General features: G+C 35.5%; 1 pseudogene; it reads right to left on the minus strand.

Annotated features, from left to right (window-relative positions):
• Positions 1-301: 301 nt before the first annotated feature.
• LOC123591764 lies at positions 302-14,714 on the minus strand (annotated as a pseudogene).
• Positions 14,715-21,266: the final 6,552 nt, after the last annotated feature.

The raw sequence follows: 21,266 nt of genomic DNA on the forward strand, positions 1-21,266 counted from the left end.
CTTTATTTTCCTTTCTCTCTCTCTGGATTAGTTTCTCTGGTCAATTTTTATCCTTCTTTTTCCCCATGCCTGTCATTTCTCTCTTTGTATGTGATAAGGCCTCTTCCATCAGCACCACCTCCACCCTGTTGTTTACATGCAGCTGGTGGTCCTGGTTTTTTTGTTTTGGTTTTGGTTTGTGTGTGTGTGTTTGCATGTTTTTGTTTTTGCTTGTTTTTTTGTCCGTCGTCTGTTTGTTTTCCTTTCCGGGGTTATGTCAAGGAACATTCAAAACACACCTCGTGGAGGGTCCAAACCATCATTATGAGTAGGGAGATAAAGTAACCAAAGTCACAACAATGGAGAACAAGTAATACTCTCCAAAAAACACTTCCAGAAGGGCCAGGCCCCGGACAGTGTATGACCTCTCTTTAATAAAGTAGTGCTCGTAGCTGCAGGGCACATAACAAGCTTTAAAAACACATAAGGAACAGAAAACTAGCCAAAATGATTAAACGGAAGAATTCTCCTCAAAAAAAAATCTAGAAAGAAATGAAAGGTAAGGAATTGATCAAAACAGATATAAATAATATAGCTGAACAAGAATTTAGAATAATAGTCATAAGATTAATCTCTGAGCTTGAAAAAAGCGTGGAAGACAGCAGGGAATTTATTGTTGCAGAGATCAAGGATCTAACACATATTAATGATGAATTTAAAAATGCTATAAATGAGGTGCAAAATAAGCTAGATGTGGTCACAGCAGGGATTGAAGGAACAGAGGGAAAATAAGTGAAATAGAAGATAAAATTATGGAAAAAGAGGAAGCTGAGATCTTCTGCACAACATATCATAGTGAAACTGGCAAAATACAAAGAATTCTGAAAGCAGCTAAGGATAAAGGGGACTTAACATACAAGGGTAGACGCAGAAGGGTAGTAGCAGATCTATCTACTGAAACCTGGCAGGCCAGAAAGAAGTGACAGGAAATTTTCAATGTGATGAACAGGAAAAATATGCAGCCAAGAATCCTTTATTCAGCAAGCTTGCCATTAAGAATAGGAGAGATAAAGGTTTTCCCAAACAAACAGAAATTGAAGGAATTCATCACCAATAAACCAGCCCTACAAGAGATCCTATGGGGGATTCTGTGAGTGAAATGTTGCAAAGACCACAAAAGACAAGAGACATCACTGCAAGCATCAAACCTACAGATAACACAATGACTCTAAACCCATACCTTTCAATAATAACACTGAATGTAAATGGACTAAACGTTGTAATGAAACGACATAGGGTATCAGAAGGGATTAAAAAACAAGACCGATCTATTTGTTGTCTACAAGAGACCCATTTTAGACCTGAGGACACCTTCAGATTTTTTTAAATTTTTTTAACATTTATTTATTTTTGAGAGACAGAACACAGCATGAATGGGGAAGGGGCAGAGAGAGAGAAGGAGACAGAATCTGAAGCAGGCAGCAGGCTCTGAGCAAGCTGTCAGCACAAAGCCTGATGCGGGGTTTGAACCCACAAACTGTGAGATCATGACCTGAGCCGAAGTTGGAGCTCAACCGACTGAGCCACCCAGGTGCCCCAGGACACCTTCAGATTTAAAGTGAGGGGATGGAGAACTATCTGTAATGCTACTGGAAGTCAAAATAAAGCTGGAGTAGCCATACTTATTTTAGACAAACTAGATTTTAAACTAAAGGTTGTAACAAGAGATGAAGAAGAGATGAAGAATATAATAATTACAGGGTCTATCCATCAAGAAGAGGTAACAATTAGAAATATCTATGCACCAAATTCAGAATCAAACAAATACATAAAACAATTAATCACAAACATAAGCAACCTTATTCATAAGAATGTGGTAATTGCAGGGGACTTTGGTCCATATAGAGCAATGGACAGATCATCTAGACAGAAAAGCAATAAACAATGGCTTTGAATGATACACTTGACCAGATGGACTTGACAGACATATTTAGAACTTTTCATCCAAAAGCAACACAATATACATTCTTCTTTATGTATAAGTGCACACAGAACATTCTCCAAGATAGATCACATACTGAGTCACAAAACAACCCTCAATAAATATAAAAGAATTGAGATTATAGCATGCACACTTTCAGATCACAATGCTATGAAACTTGAAATCAACCACAGGAAAAAGTTTGGAAAACTTCCAAATGCATGGAGGTTAAAGAACATCTTACTAAAGAATGAATGGGTCAACCAGGCAATTAGAGACGAAATTGAAAAATATATGGAAACAAATGGAAATGAAAACACAAAAATCAAAAACTTTTGGGATGAAGCAAAGGCAGTCCTGAGAGGAAAATACATTGCAATCCAGGTCTATCTCAAGAAACAAGAAAAATCCCAAATATAAAATCTAACAGCACACCTAAAGGAACTAGAAGCAGAACAGCAAAGACACCCCAAACCCACCAGAAGAAGAGAAATAGTGATCAGAGCAGAATTAAACAATATAGAATCCAAAAAAAAAAAAAAAAAAAAAAACAGTAGAGGAGATAACTGAAACCAAGAGTTGTTTTTTTTTTTTTTAATTGATAGACCTCTAGCCAGGCTTCTCAAAAAGAAAAGGGAGAGGACCCAAATAGATAAAATCACGAATGAAATTGGACATATCACAAGTAACCCTCATAAATATAAGCAATTATCAGGGAATACTATGAAAAATTATATGCCAACAAACTGGACAACATGGAAGAAATAGACAAATTCCTAAACACCCACACACTACCATAACTCAAATGGTAAAAAATAGAAAATTTTAACTGAACCATAACTAGTAAAGAAATTGAATCAGTTATGAAAACTCTCCCAACAAATAAGGGCCCTGGATCAGATGGCTTCCCTGAGGAATTCTACCAGACATTTAAAGCAGAGTTAATACTTATCCTTCTGAAGCTGTTTCAAAAAATAGAAATGGAAGGAAAACTCTGGACTCAATCTATGAAGCCAGCATTACTTTGATTTCCAAACCAGAAAGACACCCAGAAAAGAGCAGAACTATAGGCCAATATACCTGGTGAACATGGATGGAAAAATTCTCAACAAGGCACTAGCAAATCGAATTCAACAACGTAAAAAAAAGAATTATTCACCATGATCACTGGGATTCATTCCTGGACTTCAGGGCTCGGTCAATATTTGCAGATAAACCAATGTGATACATCACATTAATAAAAGAAAGGATAAGAACTATATGATCCTGCCAATAGATGAAGAAAAAGCATTTGACAAAATACAGCATCCTTTCTTAATAAAAACCCTCCAGAAAGACGGGATAAAAGGAATATACTTAAACATCATAAAAGCCATTTATGAAAAGCCCACAGCTAATATCATCCTCAATGGGGAAAAACAGAGCTTTCCGCCTGAGATCAGGAACATGACAGGGATGTCCACTCTCACCACTGTTGTTTAACACAGTGTGGAATGTCCTAGCTTCAGCAATCAGACAACAAAATGAAATAAAAGGCATCAAAATTGGCAAAGAAGAAGTTTAACTTTCACTTTTCCAGACGGCATGATACTCTACAGAGAAAACCCAAATGACTCCACCAAAGACTGCTAGAACTGATAACATTAATTCAGCAAAGTCACAGGGTATAAAATCAGTGTACATAAATCAGTTGCATTTCTATACACCAATAAAGAAGCAGCAGAAAGAGAAATAAAGAAACTTATCCCATTTAAAATTGCATCAAAAACCATAAAATACCTAGGAATGAACCTAACCAAAGATGTAAAAGAACTGTATGCTGAAAACTATAGAAAGCTTATGAAGGAAATTGAAGAAGATACAAAGAAATGGAAAAACATTCTATGCTCATGGACTGGGAGAATAAATATTGTTAAAATGTCAAAACTACCCAAAGCTATCTACACATTCAATGCAATCCCAATCAAAATTGCACCAGCACTCTTCTCGAAGCTAGAACAAGCAATCCTAAAATTTGTATGGAACCACAAAAGACCCCGAATAGCCAAAGTAATATTGAAGAAGACCAAAGCGTGAGGCATCACAATCCCAGACTTCAGCCTCTACTACAAAACTATAATCATTAAGATAGCATGGTATTGGCACAAAAACAGACACATAGACCAATGGAATAGAATAGAGACTCCAGAATTGGACCAACAAAAGTATGGCCAACTGATCTTTGACAAAGCAGGAAAGAATATCCAATGGAAAAAAAGACAGTGTCTTTAACAAATGGTGCTGGCAGAATGGACAGCAACATGCAGAATGAAACTAGATTCTTACACCATACACAAAAATAAACTCAAAATGGATAAAGGACCTGAATGTGAGAGAGGAAACCATCAAAACCCTAGAGGAGAAAGCAGGAAAAAAACCTCTTTGACCTTGGCCTCAGCAATATCTTATTTGACACATCTCCAAAGGCAAGGGAATTAAAAGTAAAAATTAACTATTGGGACCTCATCAAGATAAAAATCTTCTGCACTGCAAAGAAACAATCAACAAAACTAAAAGGCAACTGATGGAATGGGAAAAGATATTTGCAAATGACATATCAGATAAAGGGCTAGTATCTAAAACCTATAAAGAACTCACCAAACTCCACACCTGAAAAACAAATAATCCAGTGAAGAATTGGGCAAAAGACATGAATAGACACTTCTCCAAAGAAGACATCCAGATGGCCAACAGACACATCAAAAGATGTGCAACGTCACTCATCATCAGGGAAATACAAATCAAAACCACAGTGATATATCACCTCACGCTGGGCAGAGTGGCTAAAATGAACAACTCAGGAGGCTATCGATGCTGGCAAGGATGTAGAGAAACGGGAACCCTCTCGCACTGTTGGTGGGAATGCAAACTGGTGCAGCTGCTCTGGAAAACAGTGTGGAGGTTCCTCAAAACATTAAAAATAGAACTACCCTATGACCCAGCAATAGCACTGGTAGGAATTTATCCAAGGGATACAGGAGTGCTGATGTATAGGGGCACATGTACCCCAATGTTTATAGCAGCACTTTCAACAATAGCCAAATTATGGAAAGAGCCTAAATGTCCATCAACTGACGATTGGATGAAGAAGAATGGAATACTGCATGGCAATGAGAAAGAATGAAATCCAGACATTTGCAGCAACATGGATGGAACTGGAGGTTATTATGCTAAGCGAAATAAGTCAGTCAGACAAAGTCAGATATCATATATTTTCACTCATATGTGGGTCTTGAGAAACTTAACAGAAGACCATGGGGGATGGGGAAGGGGAAAAAATTACAGAGAGGGAAAAAGGCAAACCGTAAGAGACTCTTAAACTGAGGGCTGATGGGGGGTGTGGGAGAGGGGAAAGTGTGTGATGGGTATGGAGGAGGACACTTGTTGGGATGAGCACTGGGCATTGTATGTAAGCCAATTTGACAATAAATTATATTTTTAAAAAGTTAAAAAATTAAAAACATGAAACAAACCAATAGAAAAATTAACAATACATATAACTAGGCAATTTTACAAATGAAGCCCAAAATACCTATTTAAAAATGAAACATGGTTCATCCTCAGTTATTAATGACACACAAATGAAAAGAATGAAATACCACATTATTTCCATTAGCTGTAGTAGTTGGGAGCAGGGAGGGCAGTATCTGACAACTGATATTGGGAGAACATGGAGAAATAAAAAATTCTCCTAAATGTAGTAGGAGGAGGGGCGCCTGGGTGGCTTGGTCGGTTAAGCATCCGACTTCGGCTCAGGTCATGATCTCACGGTCCGTGAGTTCGAGCCCCGTGTCGGGCTCTGTGCTGACAGCTCAGAGCCTGGAGCCTGTTTCAGATTGTGTCTCCCTCTCTCTCTGCCCCTCCCCTGTTCATGCTCTGTCTCTCTCTGTCTCAAAAATAAATAAACGTTAAAAAAATTTTTTTTAATTAAATAAAATAAATGCAGTAGGAGGAGCGTAAATTGCTACAATTTTAAAACCAATGTGACAATGCCTAGAAAAATGTGTCTTGTCCCCACAACCCAGCAATTTTTCTGCTAGCTATATTCTCTACAGAAATTCTTGCACAAATGCACCTGGATGCATGTATAAAGATGTTTGCTGAAGCACTGTAATAACACACATTAAACAACAATCTTTGGGATAACAGATATTTATAGTGTCACTGCCTGATTCTGGTCCAAAACTCAGGAAGGCAGACACTTCAGCGCTTTAACCAGTTTTTTGCTTTGGATTAATTTCTTTGCAATGGAGATATTTGTCTTTCATTGGAGTGTGCTTATATCCTTTCCATTCTCTATTTCTATATTGTATTCAATGTTGCTAGTTTTTATCTCTATTTTGAAGCACCAAAACTCTATTTTAAATATATATTTCCAGGGGCACCTGGGTGGCTCAATCGGTTAAGCATCCGACTTCAGCTCAGTTCATGATCTCATGGTTCATGGGTTCGAGCCCCAGGCTGGGGTCTGTGCTGACAGCTCAGAGCCTGGAGTCTGCTTCATATTCTGTCTCCCTCTCTCTCTGCCCCTCCTCTGCTCATGCTGTGTCTCTCTGTCTCTAAAAAATAAATAAACATTAAAACATTTTAATAAATATATAAATATATAAATAAATAAATAAATAAATAAATAGTTCCATTCGAAAACTGGGTAAGCATCTCTGTGGACTAGAAACGGAATTGAAAAACCCAGCAGAAAGGAGGTTGAAGATACAGATACTATACTGCAGGCCTAGAAATAGGAACACATGGCCTGGAACTCAGTTTTTGTGGGAATGTATGACTGTGTATACCTCACATATCCTGTATGTTTAAAACCTGGCTCGCTGTGTGAAATTGGAGTTTAAAGAAAAAGCACCCCAACAATAAATGGAGTTTAAAAATTTTGCTCAGGCTGGGACCAGCAAAGACCTTGTCCCTGGTAAAATAAAAAGAAACATAAACATGTACATACATGTACACATGAATGAATAGTTAGAATTTAGTCTAATGTGACAAGACTGTGTTCAGAGATTCAGAAGTGAAGAAAAGAATATCACTTTTCAGAAATTTCAAAGTCTTTGCTGGACGCAAATATAGAGTTTATAATGGGCATAAATTGATGGCTTTAAATTAAAATGGGTCTTAAATATAACTTATTTTTCTCTTAGTGACCTAGTTAGCTTGAGCTGCCATAACAGAATATCATAAGCTGAGTGGCTTAAACAACAGAAATTTATTTTTCATAGTGTGGAAGCTGGGAGGCTCTGGGGAAAACTCTTTGTGGCTTGTAAATCATGCCCTTCTCACTGTGTTCTCACACAGGGGAGAGAGAGTGTAGATTCTTTGGTGTCTTTTTATAAACACACCAATCACATCATATCAGGGACCTACTATTATAATTCATATAACCCTAATCACTTCCCAAAGGCCCTATCTCCAAATATCATCACAGTGGCGGTTAGAACATCAACATACAAATATTAGAGGGACACAAATATTCACTTCATAACACCGAGTTTGATTTTATTTTATATCTCAATTCTGTAAGATAGTGGGAGTTTAATTTCAATCAATTTTAGGTAATTTCTGCCTACTCATGGTACATACCCCTTGTTCTCTATGATGGGTCTAAATACCAAGGACTAACAGAACACCAGGGCATTAGAGAGGTGAGCAGATCTCTCTCTATATATATATTCCTCCTCCCTCCCTCTCACCCCTATTCTGCTCAGTAACATCTACTTCCTCTTTACTATACATCATCATCTGGCTACTTTCCATTCAATGTTAGATATAAAGAACAGTAACACCCTCCCAGGCCTTTCTGCCTGGACACTCCCTGCAGTCATCTCTGCACTACCACTCTCAATGTTTTGGGCTTCTTGTAATTTTCTGAAGTTTGCCTCCATCTGGAGACCATCTCAGGAATCAAGTTCCCTGACTCATATTTTTTAGAACCGGCTGCACAATTTGTAAAAGCCCAGCTCAAAATGAAAATGCAGTCTTGCTTTTTAAAAATTATTAGAAATTTCAAGACAGCAAAAACAATTCACTAAATTAACTGTGGAGTCCTGAAAGCATGGCCCTGTGCTACTGCATGCCTGTAAAGACAGGAAGATGCCAAAAAAATCAGAGAAACAAGAACAGAACAAACAGAAAACAAAAATTAAAATGTGAAATTTGAGCATTAAAATATCACTAATCACATAATTACATAAATGTAAATAAATGTAAATGGTCTAAATATAGCAATTAAAATATATAATTTGTCATAGTAGTTAAAAGTATGAGTGAACTAAAACAAAAGTGACTGAACTGTTTACTGCTTAAAAGAAACATTTTTTTCAAAAGTAATGGTAAAGGCAGATAGAAAATAAAAGAATAAAAAAAGACTTATGCAAAAATTAATAAAAAATTCAAGGTAGTTACATTCATATCATATAAGATATTAATAAACCTACTACGGTAAATAAACTTACTAGAGACAGAGGAGATTATATAAAGATAAAATGGTCAATATGCAAGGAAGACATAGCAATCTTAAACATGTATGCACCAAATAAAAATATATATGAAATATATGAAGAAAAAAACTGATAGACAAAAAGGAAAAATACCCTATTTCCAACAATTGCCAAAATAGCTACACAGAAAGTCATCAAGAATATAACAAAAGTCAACAACTCCATCAATAAACAGGATCTAATCAAAGTTTATTGAACACATCAACTAACAACAAAAACACTCATGAAATAGTAGTAAGATAAACCAGAATATTTACAAAGGTGTGCATTTATCACCATAATCAATGTTAGAATATTTTTATTACTACCCAAAAAACCTGCACCCCTCAACCATTAACCAACACTCCCAAATCCTCATCTCCTCTGTCTCTATGTATTTACTTTTAACATTTCATGTAAATGTAATCATACAATATATTGTCTTTTGTGACTATATATGAGTCACTTAGCATATTGTATTCAAGTCTCATCTATTTAGTAGTATAACTTAATATTTCATTTTTATGGCTTAATAATATTTAATTGTATAAATATATCACAACTTTTTCCAATTGTATTGAGAAAAAATTTACAAGCATGATTGTGTAAGTTTAAGGCATGCAGCATGGTGCATGCTTACATGCTTACACAAGCATGATTGTGTAAGTTTAAGGCATGCAGTATATTTCATATACTATGAAATGATACCACGATGGATTTACCCAGTATTCATCTTCTTTAGATACAATAAAAAAAAAAACGAAGCAAAGAAGAAAAAGAAATCTCCTTGTGATGAAAGCTCCTAGGATTTACTGTCTTAACAATTTTCCAGTATGTTACACAGCAGTGTCAGCTATAGTTATCATGTTGTACATAGCATCCCTACTACTTATTTACCTTGAAGTCTGTATGTTTTGAGTAGCTTCCTTTAATTCTTTCTACCATCCATCTCTGATAGTCACAGGTCTGATCTCTTTTTGTATGAGTTTGTGGGTTTCTTTGATTATATTTGTTTATTTTTAGATGCCACATATAAAGTGAGGTAAAATAGTATTTTTCTTTCTCTGTCTTATTTCACTTATAATGCATCTAGGATTCATCCATAGTCACAAATGGTAGGATTTCCTAAGTTTTTATTGCTAGATAAGATCCCATTCTTTATGCATACTACAACTTCTTTATCCATTCACCCATTAATAGACAAATAGGTTTTTCCATATTTTGGGCATTGTAAATAATGCTGCTATAAACATGGGTGTGCAGATATCGTCTCAAATTAGTGGTTCCTTTTCCTTTGGATATATTCCCAAAAGTCTAATTCCTGGATAGGTGTTACTTCTATTTTTTTTTTTGAGGGTCCTCCATTTTATTTTCCATAGTGGTTTTACCAATTAACAATCCCACCAACAATGCAGACAGGTTTCCTTTTCTTGACATCCAGCCAGCATTTGCTGTCTTAATTTTTTGGTGATGGCAATTCTAATGGTGTGAGATATATCTCATTGCAGTTTGAATTTTCATTTCCCTAATGGCTAGTAATATTGAACATTTATCATATACTTATTGGCCTTTTGTATATCTTCTTTGGAGAAATATCAGCCACTTTTAAATTGGGTTATTTGGAAAATTTTTGCTAATAAGTTGTATGAGCTCTTTGTACATTTTGGATATTAACCATTATCAGATATGGGGTTTGCAATATTTTTTCTAATTATTTAGGTTGTCTTTTCACTTTTTTGATTCTTCCATTTGCTATACAGAAGCTTTTTTATTTTTATTTATTAAAATGCTCATTTATTTTATGGAGGGGAGGGGCAGATAGAGGGAGAGAGAGAATCCCAAGCAGTCTCTGTGCTGTCAGCACAGAGCCCTATGTGGGGCTCGATCTAAGGAACCTGAGCTGAAATCAAGAGTTGGATGCTTAACTGACTGAGCCACGCAGGCACCCCTGGAAGCATTTTAATTTGATAGTTCCACCTGATTATTTTGTATTATGTTGTTTGTGCTTTAGGAGTCATCCAAAAAAAATCATGACCAAGGCACATGCTAAAGTTAGTTCTTATGTTTTCTTTCAGATGTTTCACATTTTCATTTCAAATGTCTTACATTTAAGTCTTTAAATCCACTTTGAATTAATTTTCATGAGTGGAGTAAGATACAGGCTCATTTCATTTATTTGCATGTAAATATCCAAAACTATACATTCAGAGATCATTTCTATAGTTCGTTACATGTACATATCCAATTATCCCAGCACCATTTATTAAAGAGACTATCTTTTCTCCATTGAATGTACAAGTACTTGTATGTGCACTCTCTCTCTCTCTCTCTCTAAAATAATAATAATAGTAATAAAGAATTAGAAATGAAGAAGATGAGGCAGAGGGAGAGAAAGAATCTTAAGCAGACCCCACACTCAGCATGAAGTCCAATGCAGGGCTCAGTCCCAGGACCCTGGGATCATGACCTGAGTCAAAATCAAGTCAGTCACTCAACCAACCGAGTTACCCAGGTGCCTCAACATAGTTGAAACCCCCTTCCTTTCCAATTCTGATATTTTTAAATTATTTTTCTTATGTAATTGCTCTAGCTAGGACTTCTAGTACTATGTGGGAATCCTTGTCTTGTTCCTGATCTTAGAGGAAATGCTTTCAATCTTTACCATTGAGAGTAATATTAGCTGTGGGTTTGTCTTACATGGCCTTTATTATGTTTTTGTCATGAATAGATGTAGAATACTGTCAAAAGTGTTTTTTTACATTTATTGAGAAAATAATGATTCTTCTCTTTCATTCTATTAATGTGATATGTCACATTGATTTGCATATGTTGAACCATCCCTGAATACTTGGGATAAATCCCACTTGATCATAGTGAATGATCCTGTTCTGCTTGCTTTGCTGCCAAATTTGTTTTGTCAGCATTTTTTTGAGAATTTTTGCATCTATATTCAACAGAGATATTGGCTGTAGTTTGTTTTTGTTTTGTTTGTTTGTTTTTCCTTTAGTAGTATCCTCTTTGAATATCAGGATAATGCTAGCCTGGTAAATTAAGACTGGGAGGGTTTCTTAGCCTTCAAAAATTTTTAGAAGAGTTTGAAAAAGATTATTGTTAATTCTTCCTTAAGTGTTTGGTTAAATCCACCAGTGAAGCCATCAAGTCTCATGCTTTGTGTCATTGGGATATTTTTGTTAACTGATTCAGACTCCTTACTAATAATCAGCCTATTCAGATTTTCTATTTCTTCCTGATTCAGTCTTGGTGACTTGTAGGTTTCCAAGATTTTTTCCATTTCTTCTCAGTTGTCTAATTTGTTGGTGTACATTTGTTCATAATAGCCTCTTATGATCCTTCAAATTTCTGTGGTATTTGTTGTAATGTGTCTTTTTCATTTATAGTTTTGTTGATTTGAGTCTTTTCTTGGTTGATCTCCATAAGGGTTTGCCAATTTTGTTTATCTTTTCATAGAATCAACTCCTACATTAGTTAAGATTTTTCTTTGTTTTTCTGTTCTTTATTTCACTTATTTCTGTTCTTTTATTATTTACTTTCTTCTTCTAACTTGGGGATTAGTTTGTTTCTCTTTTTGTAGGTCCTTAAGGCATAGAGTTAAGATTGCTAATTTGGGATCTGTTTTTGCTTTTTAATGTAGGCTTTTATTGCTATAAACATTCCTCTTAAAACTTTTTACTTCATCTCATAAGTTCTGGTAATATTGCGTTTCTACTTTTTTTAATAAAAAAATTTCCTTTAATTTTCCTTTGATTTATTGATTATTCAGGAAAGTATTGTTTAATTTCATGTACTTGTAATTTTTTTTAAGTTTGCTCTTAATTATTTCTAGTTTCATGTGATTGTGAGCAGAGAACATATTTGGTATGGTTTCAATCTTCTGAATTTACTGATTTGATTTGTGGTATAAACATATGATGTATCCTAGAAAATGTTCCATGTGAGCTTGAGAAAAACTGAATTCTACTCTCACTGGACAGAATGTTTTGCATATGTTGAGGCACCTGGGTGGCTCAGTCATTTGGGCATCTATCGATTTTGGCTCAGGTCATGATCTCACAGTTTGTGAGATTGAGCCCCATGTCGGAGTCTGTGTTGACAGTGTGGAGCCTGCTTGGGATCCTCTCTCTCCCTCTCTCAATTCTCCTACTCCATTCACTCTCTTTGTCTCTCTCTCTCAAAATAAATAAGTAAACATTAAAAAAAAAAAGGATGTTCTACATATGTCTACAGGTCCATTTTGTCTACAGTGCTGTCCAAATTTCTGTTTTCATATTGATTATCTGACTGAATGATCTATCCATTGCTGAGAGTTCTCCTTTCAGTTGTAATTTTTTGCTCTATATATTTAACTGCTCCAATGTTGGTTGCAAAAATATTTATAAATGCTATATTTTCTTGATATTTTGTCTCTTTTGTTATTACATCATGACTTTTTTTGTTCCTCTTTTTTTTTTCCATTTTTTGTTTACAGTCTATTTTGTCTGACATAGGTATAACTATCCCTGTTTTTTCGGTGTGTTTTTGTTTTTGTTGTTACCATTTGTTTGAAATATCCTTTTCAGTCCCTTTATTCTCAGTCTATGTGTGTTTTTAAGGCTAAGTAAATCTCTTGTAGATAGCATATTGTCAGATCTTTTTTTTTTAATCTGTTAAGCCATTCTTTGCCTTTCCATAGCAAAGTTAATCCATTTATGTTTAAAGCTATTATTGATAAAGACCTACTACTGTTATTTTGTTAATTGTTTCTTAGTTGTGTTGTAGATCATTAATCCTTGTTTCTTTTCCTGCTGAGTTATTATGTATGTTTTGATGTCTTTAGTATTAGTATGCTTTGATTCCTTTATCATTTTTTCTTTTTTTGTAATTAGTATAGGATTTTCCTTTTGTTGACCATGAAGCTTTCATAAAATATCTTAAAATTATCCTATTTTTTATTGATAAAAACTTTACTTCAATAGAATTTGTAAACTTTACACCTTACTCTCCACATTTTAGACTATTGCTTTTACAATTTATATGTTTTTTTGTATTGTGTAACTTAATAGATCATTGTAGTTATGACTCTTTTCATTATGTTTTTTTTCCTTTTTTTTTTTGTTTTTACTTTTGAACTAATTTTAAGTGAATTACACATCTTATTACAATGTTGTAGAATCTAACCATGCCTATATATTTACCATTACCAGTTTGATTGGTGCTACCTCTTTATGTTTTTATGTTAATTAGTGTTCTTTTACTTCCAAAGAACTCTGTTTAGCACTTATTATAAGGCAGACCTGGTGGCAATAAACTCCTTCAGTTTTTTTTTTTATGGGAAGATTTATCCCTTCTTTTGTTTCTCAAAGACAGCTTCAGCAGGTGTAGAACACTTGGGTGAGTTATTTTCTTTCAATGTTTTGATTATGTCATTCCATTCTTTCTTAATCTGAAAAGATTCTGTTGAGAAATCCACCAATAGTCTTATGACAGTTCTTTTGTATGTAATGTCTCTTTTTTCTCTTGTTGCTCTTCAAATTATTTTTAATTTTTATTTTTTTTACATTTACAGTCTTTAATTGAACACATAAAACTGTACTATTTAATATATTTTTCCAGAACTTTTTGTGAAATTCAGATCACAGTGTATCATTTACAAATACCTTGTCTTTTTTTTTTTTTTTATCATCTACAACTTGTGCACAGTTCTTGAAAATAACATCTTCATCCTACCTTATTTTACCTTTGAAGTTGGCCTGAGGCGATTAAGGAGAGGGTTTCCATTCAAAATGGTCTCCATATGTATTCTTCCTTCTTCAGGTTTCTGTTCTTGTTCCTCTGTAGACTGCTTTTCAGCTCTTTCTTCTATAACGTTTTCTAGTTTTGCAAGAAGTACTGCAGAATCATCATCATCACTCTCCCCTTCAAAATCTTCATCTTCATCTTTCTCATCAGTTAGAGAATCATCTGCATCAAGGTTGGCAGCAGGAATCTGGTCTAACCAAGGCTTCTTTGATACTGAGAAGGAGGTGGTATGTTCTCGTATTGGACAATCTCTATTTTTTTTTTTCTGTCTCGCAGCAGCTCACTCTCTTTTTCAGCTCTCTCCTGAAGTCATGGTTCCACACTTCTTCAGGGGCATCCTGAATAGTTTGTCTATATTTTCTCCTTGGATGAAAAAGTAGGTCTCTACTTGAATATTGTCTTGAGAGTTGGCTCAAATCACCTCTCCTTTTCATCTCTCACTTCTCACAAGTTAAAGAGTTGGCCTAGCAGTTGCTGCCATGTATTATGCTCCCAGAAACTTCTGTGCCTGTTTTTATTTTTTTTAATTTTTTTTCAACGTTTCTTTATTTTTGGGACAGAGAGAGACAGAACATGAATGGGGGAGGGGCAGAGAGAGAGGGAGACACAGAATCGGAAACAGGTTCCAGGCTCTGAGCCATCAGCCCAGAGCCTGACACAGGGCTCGAACTCACGGACCGTGAGATCGTGACCTGGCTGAAGTCGGACGCTTAACTGACTGCGCCACCCAGGCGCCCCTTGTGCCTGTTTTTAACTTTTGACAATTTAATTATAATGTGCCTTTGGGTATCCTTGTTCAAGTGCCACCTATTTGAGGTCTTTTGGGTCTCATCAATCTAGATGACCATGTCACTCCCCATGATTTGAGAAGTTTTCAACTCTTATTGCTTTAAATATATTTTCTTTTACTTTCTCTTTCTCTTCTCCTTCTGAAATTCCTATAATGTGAATATTGTTTCTTTACATTGTGTCTCATAATTCCCATAGGCTTTCTTCACTCTTTAATACTTTCTTCTTTTTTCTCTTCTGATTGGGTAATTTCCAATGTTCTATCCTCAATGGCACTGGCTCTTTATCTTCTGTATGGTCAAGTCTATTTTGAAACTCTGCTGAATTCTTCTGTTCAGCTATTGTATTTTTCAACTATGGGATTCTATGTTTGTTTGTTTAATGGTTGCTATTTCCTTTTTGAACTTCTCATTTTGTTCATGCATTATTTTCTTAGTTTTTTTTAGTTGTCTATGTTTTCTTATAGTTCACTAGACTTTTTAAAGATTATTATTCTGAATACTTTGTCTGACTTTTCATATATATCCACTTTTTATGGTCAGGTATTAGCACTTTTAAATTTTCCTTTGGTGGTGTAATATTCCCTTGATTTTTCATAATATTTAATTCCTTGAATTGGTATCTTCTCATTTGAATAATCAGACTCATCTTCTAGAGTTTACAGGTTTGTTTTGACAGAAAGGCTCTTTACCAGTCAGCTCAGTTTGGGTCTCTGGATGTGTCTGCTAGTTATGTCCTTGCACATTTGAGCCCAGCTCTCATTATATATATTTGAGTAAGGCATCTGTTTGGGCTCTGAGGATAATAAGGGGTGCTGTACCACTAAAAACAACTGGATAGGATTGCTGACCAGCTTTCCTATTAGTGAAGCTGCAGGATGGGCTCCATGTCTGTCTAGATTCTCTGATTAGGTTTACTAGATGGTTGGGATTAGGTATTACATTCAGAAATATATGGGGCTATGAGACAGCTTCCTTGCCCTGGCCAGGAAGTAGGATGTGTCCCAGGGTCTACGTGGTTCATTATTTGTGGATGCAAAGCAGGCCAGAGTGTGTAATCTGTTCCCTAGTCAACTGAAGTTACTGGTTTTGCTCTACAAATGAGGAAAGTCATGTGCTGTGCTCTCTCTCTCTCTCTCTCTCCCCCTCTCTCTCTCTCTCCCTCTCTCTCTCTCTCTCTGTTCAAGTGCCACTGTATATAGATTGGTTGAACAGCTTCCTATGTGCTCTAGGTAGTCTCTCTGAGTGGACATGCTGATCGCTGTATTCAGTGAAAAACCTGCCTACGGATTAGATTTCTTGCCTGTGTACAGTAAGATAAGCAACTCTAATGCTGACAAAGCTCTTTGCTGTCTCAATTCAAGCTGACCTACACTCCAAATATTCTGGTCAAACAGTACCATTGGCTTTGTTTTGTAAACTATCTGCTCCACCTGCCCTTCTCTAGGCTTGAGCACTGCTAGACCACACAACTTACAGCAGTTTTTACCAGCCTTCTGGTTACGAATTTGGAAGACTCTTTTCACAGAAGATGAGGCTAGGTTTCAGTTTCTTTGTCAGAGTTGGAGGGGAAGAAACCCCTCTAGGTCACTCTCAATTTCCAAAACAGATTCTCCACTTGGGAGGAGCCAGTAGCTACCATCATCACTGGTTATGAATTATTCTACCATGGTGGATTGCCTGCCTCTACGTAGTATAAGAACCCACTATGTCCTGTACTCGTTTTCTCTGGGTGAAATTAACTCTGCCTGACCACATCTTGGTGGAAATGTTACTGGGTTGTTCAGCTTCCAGGAGTTGTTGTCACCTCTTTTGGTTTGTGAGGTCAGAAGACACTGTCACAGCAAGTGAGTTCTGTGACTAATAAAAGGCATCCAAATTGGCAAGAAGGGAGTCAAACTTTCACTCTTCACAGACAACATGATACTCTATGTAGAAAACTCAAAAGACTCCCCCAAAAACTGCTAGAACTGATCCATGAATTCAGCAGGGTCACAGGATATAAAATCAATGTACAGAAATAAGTTACATTTCTATATACCAATAATGAAGCAGCAGAAGGAGTAATCAAGGAATCAATCCCATTTACAACTGCACCAAAACCATAAAATACTTAGGGATAAACCTAACCAAAGAGATGAAAAATCTATATACTGAAAACTATAGAAAGCTTATGAAAGAAATTTAAGAAGACATTTTAAAAAATGGAAAACATTCCATGTTCATGGATTGGAAGAACAAATTGTTAAAATGTCAACACTTCACAAAGCAATCAACATATTCAATGCAATCGCTATCAAAAAAACACCAGCAGTCTTCACAGAGCTAGAACAATCCTAAAATTTGTATGGAACCAGAAAAGACCCCGAATAGCCAAAGCAATCATGAAAAAGAAAACCAAAGCTGTAAACATCACAATTCTGGGCTTCAAGCTTCATTAAAAAGCTGTAAACATCAAGACATTATGGTACTGGCACAAAAACAGACACATAGATCTGTGGAACAGAATAGAGTACCTAGAAGTGGACGCACATACATATGACCAACTAATGTTTGAAAAAGCAATAAAGAATACCAAATGGAAAAAAAAGACATTCTCCTTATAAATGGTATTGGGAAAACTGAACAGCAACATGCAGAAGAATGAACCTGGACCACTTTTTTACACCATACACAAAAATAAACTCAAAATGGATGGAAGACGTAAATGTAAGATAGCAAGCCATCAAAATCCTAGAGGGGAAAACAGGCAACAACCTCTTTGATCTCAGGCATGGCAACTTCTTACTTGATGTGTCTCTGGAGGCAAGGGAAACAAAAGTAAAAATGAACTATTGAGACCTCATCAAGATAAAAAGCTTCTTCACAGTGAAGGATACAATCAGCAAAACTAAAAGGCAACTGATTGAAGGGAGGGGATATTTGCAAATGAAATATCAAATAAAAAGTTAGTATCCAAAATCTATTAAGAACTTACCAAACTCAACACCCCGAAAAACAAATAATCCAGTGAAGAAATGGGCAAAAGAATAGACATCTTTCCAAAGAAGATATCCAGATGGCTGATAGACACATGAAAAGATGCTCAATATCACTTATCATCAGGGAAATACAAATCAAAACCACAATGAGATACCACCTCACCCCTGTCCGAATGGCTAAAATTAACAACTCAGGCAACAACAGATGTTGGTAAGGATATGGAGAAAAAGGAACACTTTTGCCCTGCTGGTGGAAATGAAAACTGGTGCAGCCACTCTGGAAAATAGTATAGAGGTCTCTCAAAAAATTAAAAATAGAACTACCCTATGACCCAGCAATTGTACTACTAGGTAATTATCCAAAGGATACAGGAGTGTTGTTTCAAAGGGACACATGCACCCCAATGTTTATAACAGCACTATCAACAATAGCCAAAATGTAGACAGCCCAAATATCCATCTATTAATGAATGGATAAAGAAGATGTGGTATATATATACAATGGAATATTAGTTAAAAAAAAGAATGAATTTTGCCATTTGCAACAACATGGATGGAACTAGAATATATTATGCTAAGTGAAATAAGTCAGTCAGAGAAAAACAAATATCATATGGCTTCACTCATATGTGGAACTTAAAATAAAAAACAGATGAGCATAATGGAGGGCAAGAAAATAGAAACACAGGGAGGAAGACAAACCGTAAGAGACTGTTAAATACAAAGAAGAAACTGAGGGTTGCTGGAGGGATTTGGGTGAGGGATGGGTTACATGGACAAGGGGAATTAAGTAGGACACTTGTTGGGATGAGCACTGGATGTTATATGTAAGTAATGAATCACTGAATTCTATTCCTGAAACCATTATTACACTATGTGCTAACTAATTTGGATGTAATTTTTTTTAAAAATTAAAAAATTTAAAAAAAATCCACTCTGGCAGATCTGCACTCTGCCAAGTTTTCTGGTCAGAATGTGCCCCTGACTTAGTTCTCCAGATTAATAAAACCACTAGTTGGGATTACTATTTGGGCACTGCAGGTGTGAACTCAGGTTACCAAGATCCACATCCTAGTTGTTTCAATTCCACTCCCCCTTCTCTGTCACTGTCAAATTCTCAGTAGTTGTGAGGTTTCCCTACGATCACTTTAGAGCTAGAGCAGAATAGGGACCCCCACAAAGTGACCCCATTGCTGGAGCACCAGGGAAATTGTCTCCTCTTTATTCTCTTTCCCCACTGTAAAAACAAGATTCAGGGGATACTTCTTGATATAGTGGTTCACTGTCCTGGAGAGAGGCATTGTGGTCAATGTGTAGTTGCTTCTGTTAACATCTAAAGCAGTCTATATTGAGGGAGGGTGCCTCAGCCTCAACCCCATGATCCACAATTTTCTCAGTGTTGTTTTGTCTTGAATAGTTGTTAGTTGTTCTTCTTATGAGGGGGAGAACTTTCAGGAACAATCTTTTTCATTATATTGTTAATATCCATATAATACTCTTTGAATGACAAGTTTAGTATTTTTAAAACTATATTTGTACCTACTAATTATATTTAAAATGTCAAGGTTTCAAGAAAATAGTTTGGGAAACTTGAGACCAGGTAAGGTAAAAGGAAGCAAAGGGAAAAAATATACACCACTACAGAAATTCTTATGCAAGTCACAGTACTAATACCTGGGCTCAACAATACTATTTCATTTATTATAGAAAATTTATAATTACTTTATAATAATTATTGTTTATTATAATTAATTTGTTATAAAATTATTGAATAATCTTCCTCTCTCCACCTTGCCAGTATAACAACAAGGATCCAGTATAGCCATAGTGGATTATAGCTGGAAGAACAATAAAATGCAGACTGTTTCTGAGTAAGCATATTTAGGGTATCTTAAGGGCAAGAGGAGAGACAAAATGGACACAAGAATTTGAAGCCTCTGGTATCAACAGCCTCAGCAAATACTAAGTGCAACCCAACTCCCAGCCAAATTAATATTTATCTTTACGCTAAGTACCTATATACCTTTATGCTAAATACCTATGTATTACCAAATACAAAATGTCTGGATGTTGACAACAACAACAAAATTATAAGACATGCCCACAGTCAAGAAAAAACGCATTCTGAATAGATAAATTAATCATCAGAACCAGACTCCAAACTCAGATATGATACAGATGTTAGAATTATCAGACAGCAAATTTAAAATATAATAATAAAATGTCTTAAGTCTATAATGAAAAAAGAAAACGTGTGTGTGTGTGTGTGCGTGTGTATAATGAAAGCATAGAGATGGAAACTCTAAGAATAAATTAAAAATTTTAACAATTAAGGGCGCCTGGGTGGCTTAATTGGTTTAGTCAACTCTTGATTTCAGCTGAGGTCATCTCACGGTTCCCTGAGTTTGAGCCCCACATGGGCTCTGTGCTGACTGCATGGATCCTGGTTGAGATTCTCCCTCTTTCTCTGTCCCTTCCCTGTTTGTATTCTCTCTGCCTCTATCAAAATAAATGAATAAACTTTAAAACAATATATGAAAACTTATACACAAAAATTTTAAAAATAATATGTTGATGGGTTTGTCAGTAGGCTATACACAGCCAAAGCAATAATAAGTGTTCTTGAAGAAAGATCAATAGAAACTTCCCAAACTGAAATCCAAACAGAAAGTAGAATAAAAATAACAGCAGAGCAATAAGTATCATGGATTGTTAGTTTCTAAAGGTATTATATATGCATAATTGGAATATCAAGATATGAAAGACAGAATAGAGTAGAATAAATATTTGAAGTGACAATGACCGAGAACTTTATAAAATCAATGATAGCAGATTACAAACCTGGAAATCCAAAGAACACCAAAAAATGATTACACTCCCACACCCTCCCTCATGAAAGAAGAAAGAAAGAATGAAAGAAAGAAAGAGAAAGAAAGAAGAAAAAGAAGAAAGAAAGAAAGAAAGAAAGAAAGAAAGAAAGAAAGAAAAAGAAAGAAAGAAAGAAAATATAGGCATATTATAGTCCACTTGCAAAGAAAAGTTTGAAAGAAAGCAAAGCCAATAAAACAGGTACATATAGAGGAACACAGATAAAACTGATAGGTTTCTCATCAGAAGCAACCAAAAGGATAGTGTAGTGAAATATTTCAAGTGTTTTGAAAAAACCCACAAATTAAAAATTGTATATCCAGTGAAGTTTCCCTTAAAAAGTAAAGAA

The sequence above is a fragment of the Leopardus geoffroyi genome, chromosome B4, assembly GCF_018350155.1.
Source record: "Leopardus geoffroyi isolate Oge1 chromosome B4, O.geoffroyi_Oge1_pat1.0, whole genome shotgun sequence".
NCBI lineage: Eukaryota > Metazoa > Chordata > Mammalia > Carnivora > Felidae > Leopardus > Leopardus geoffroyi.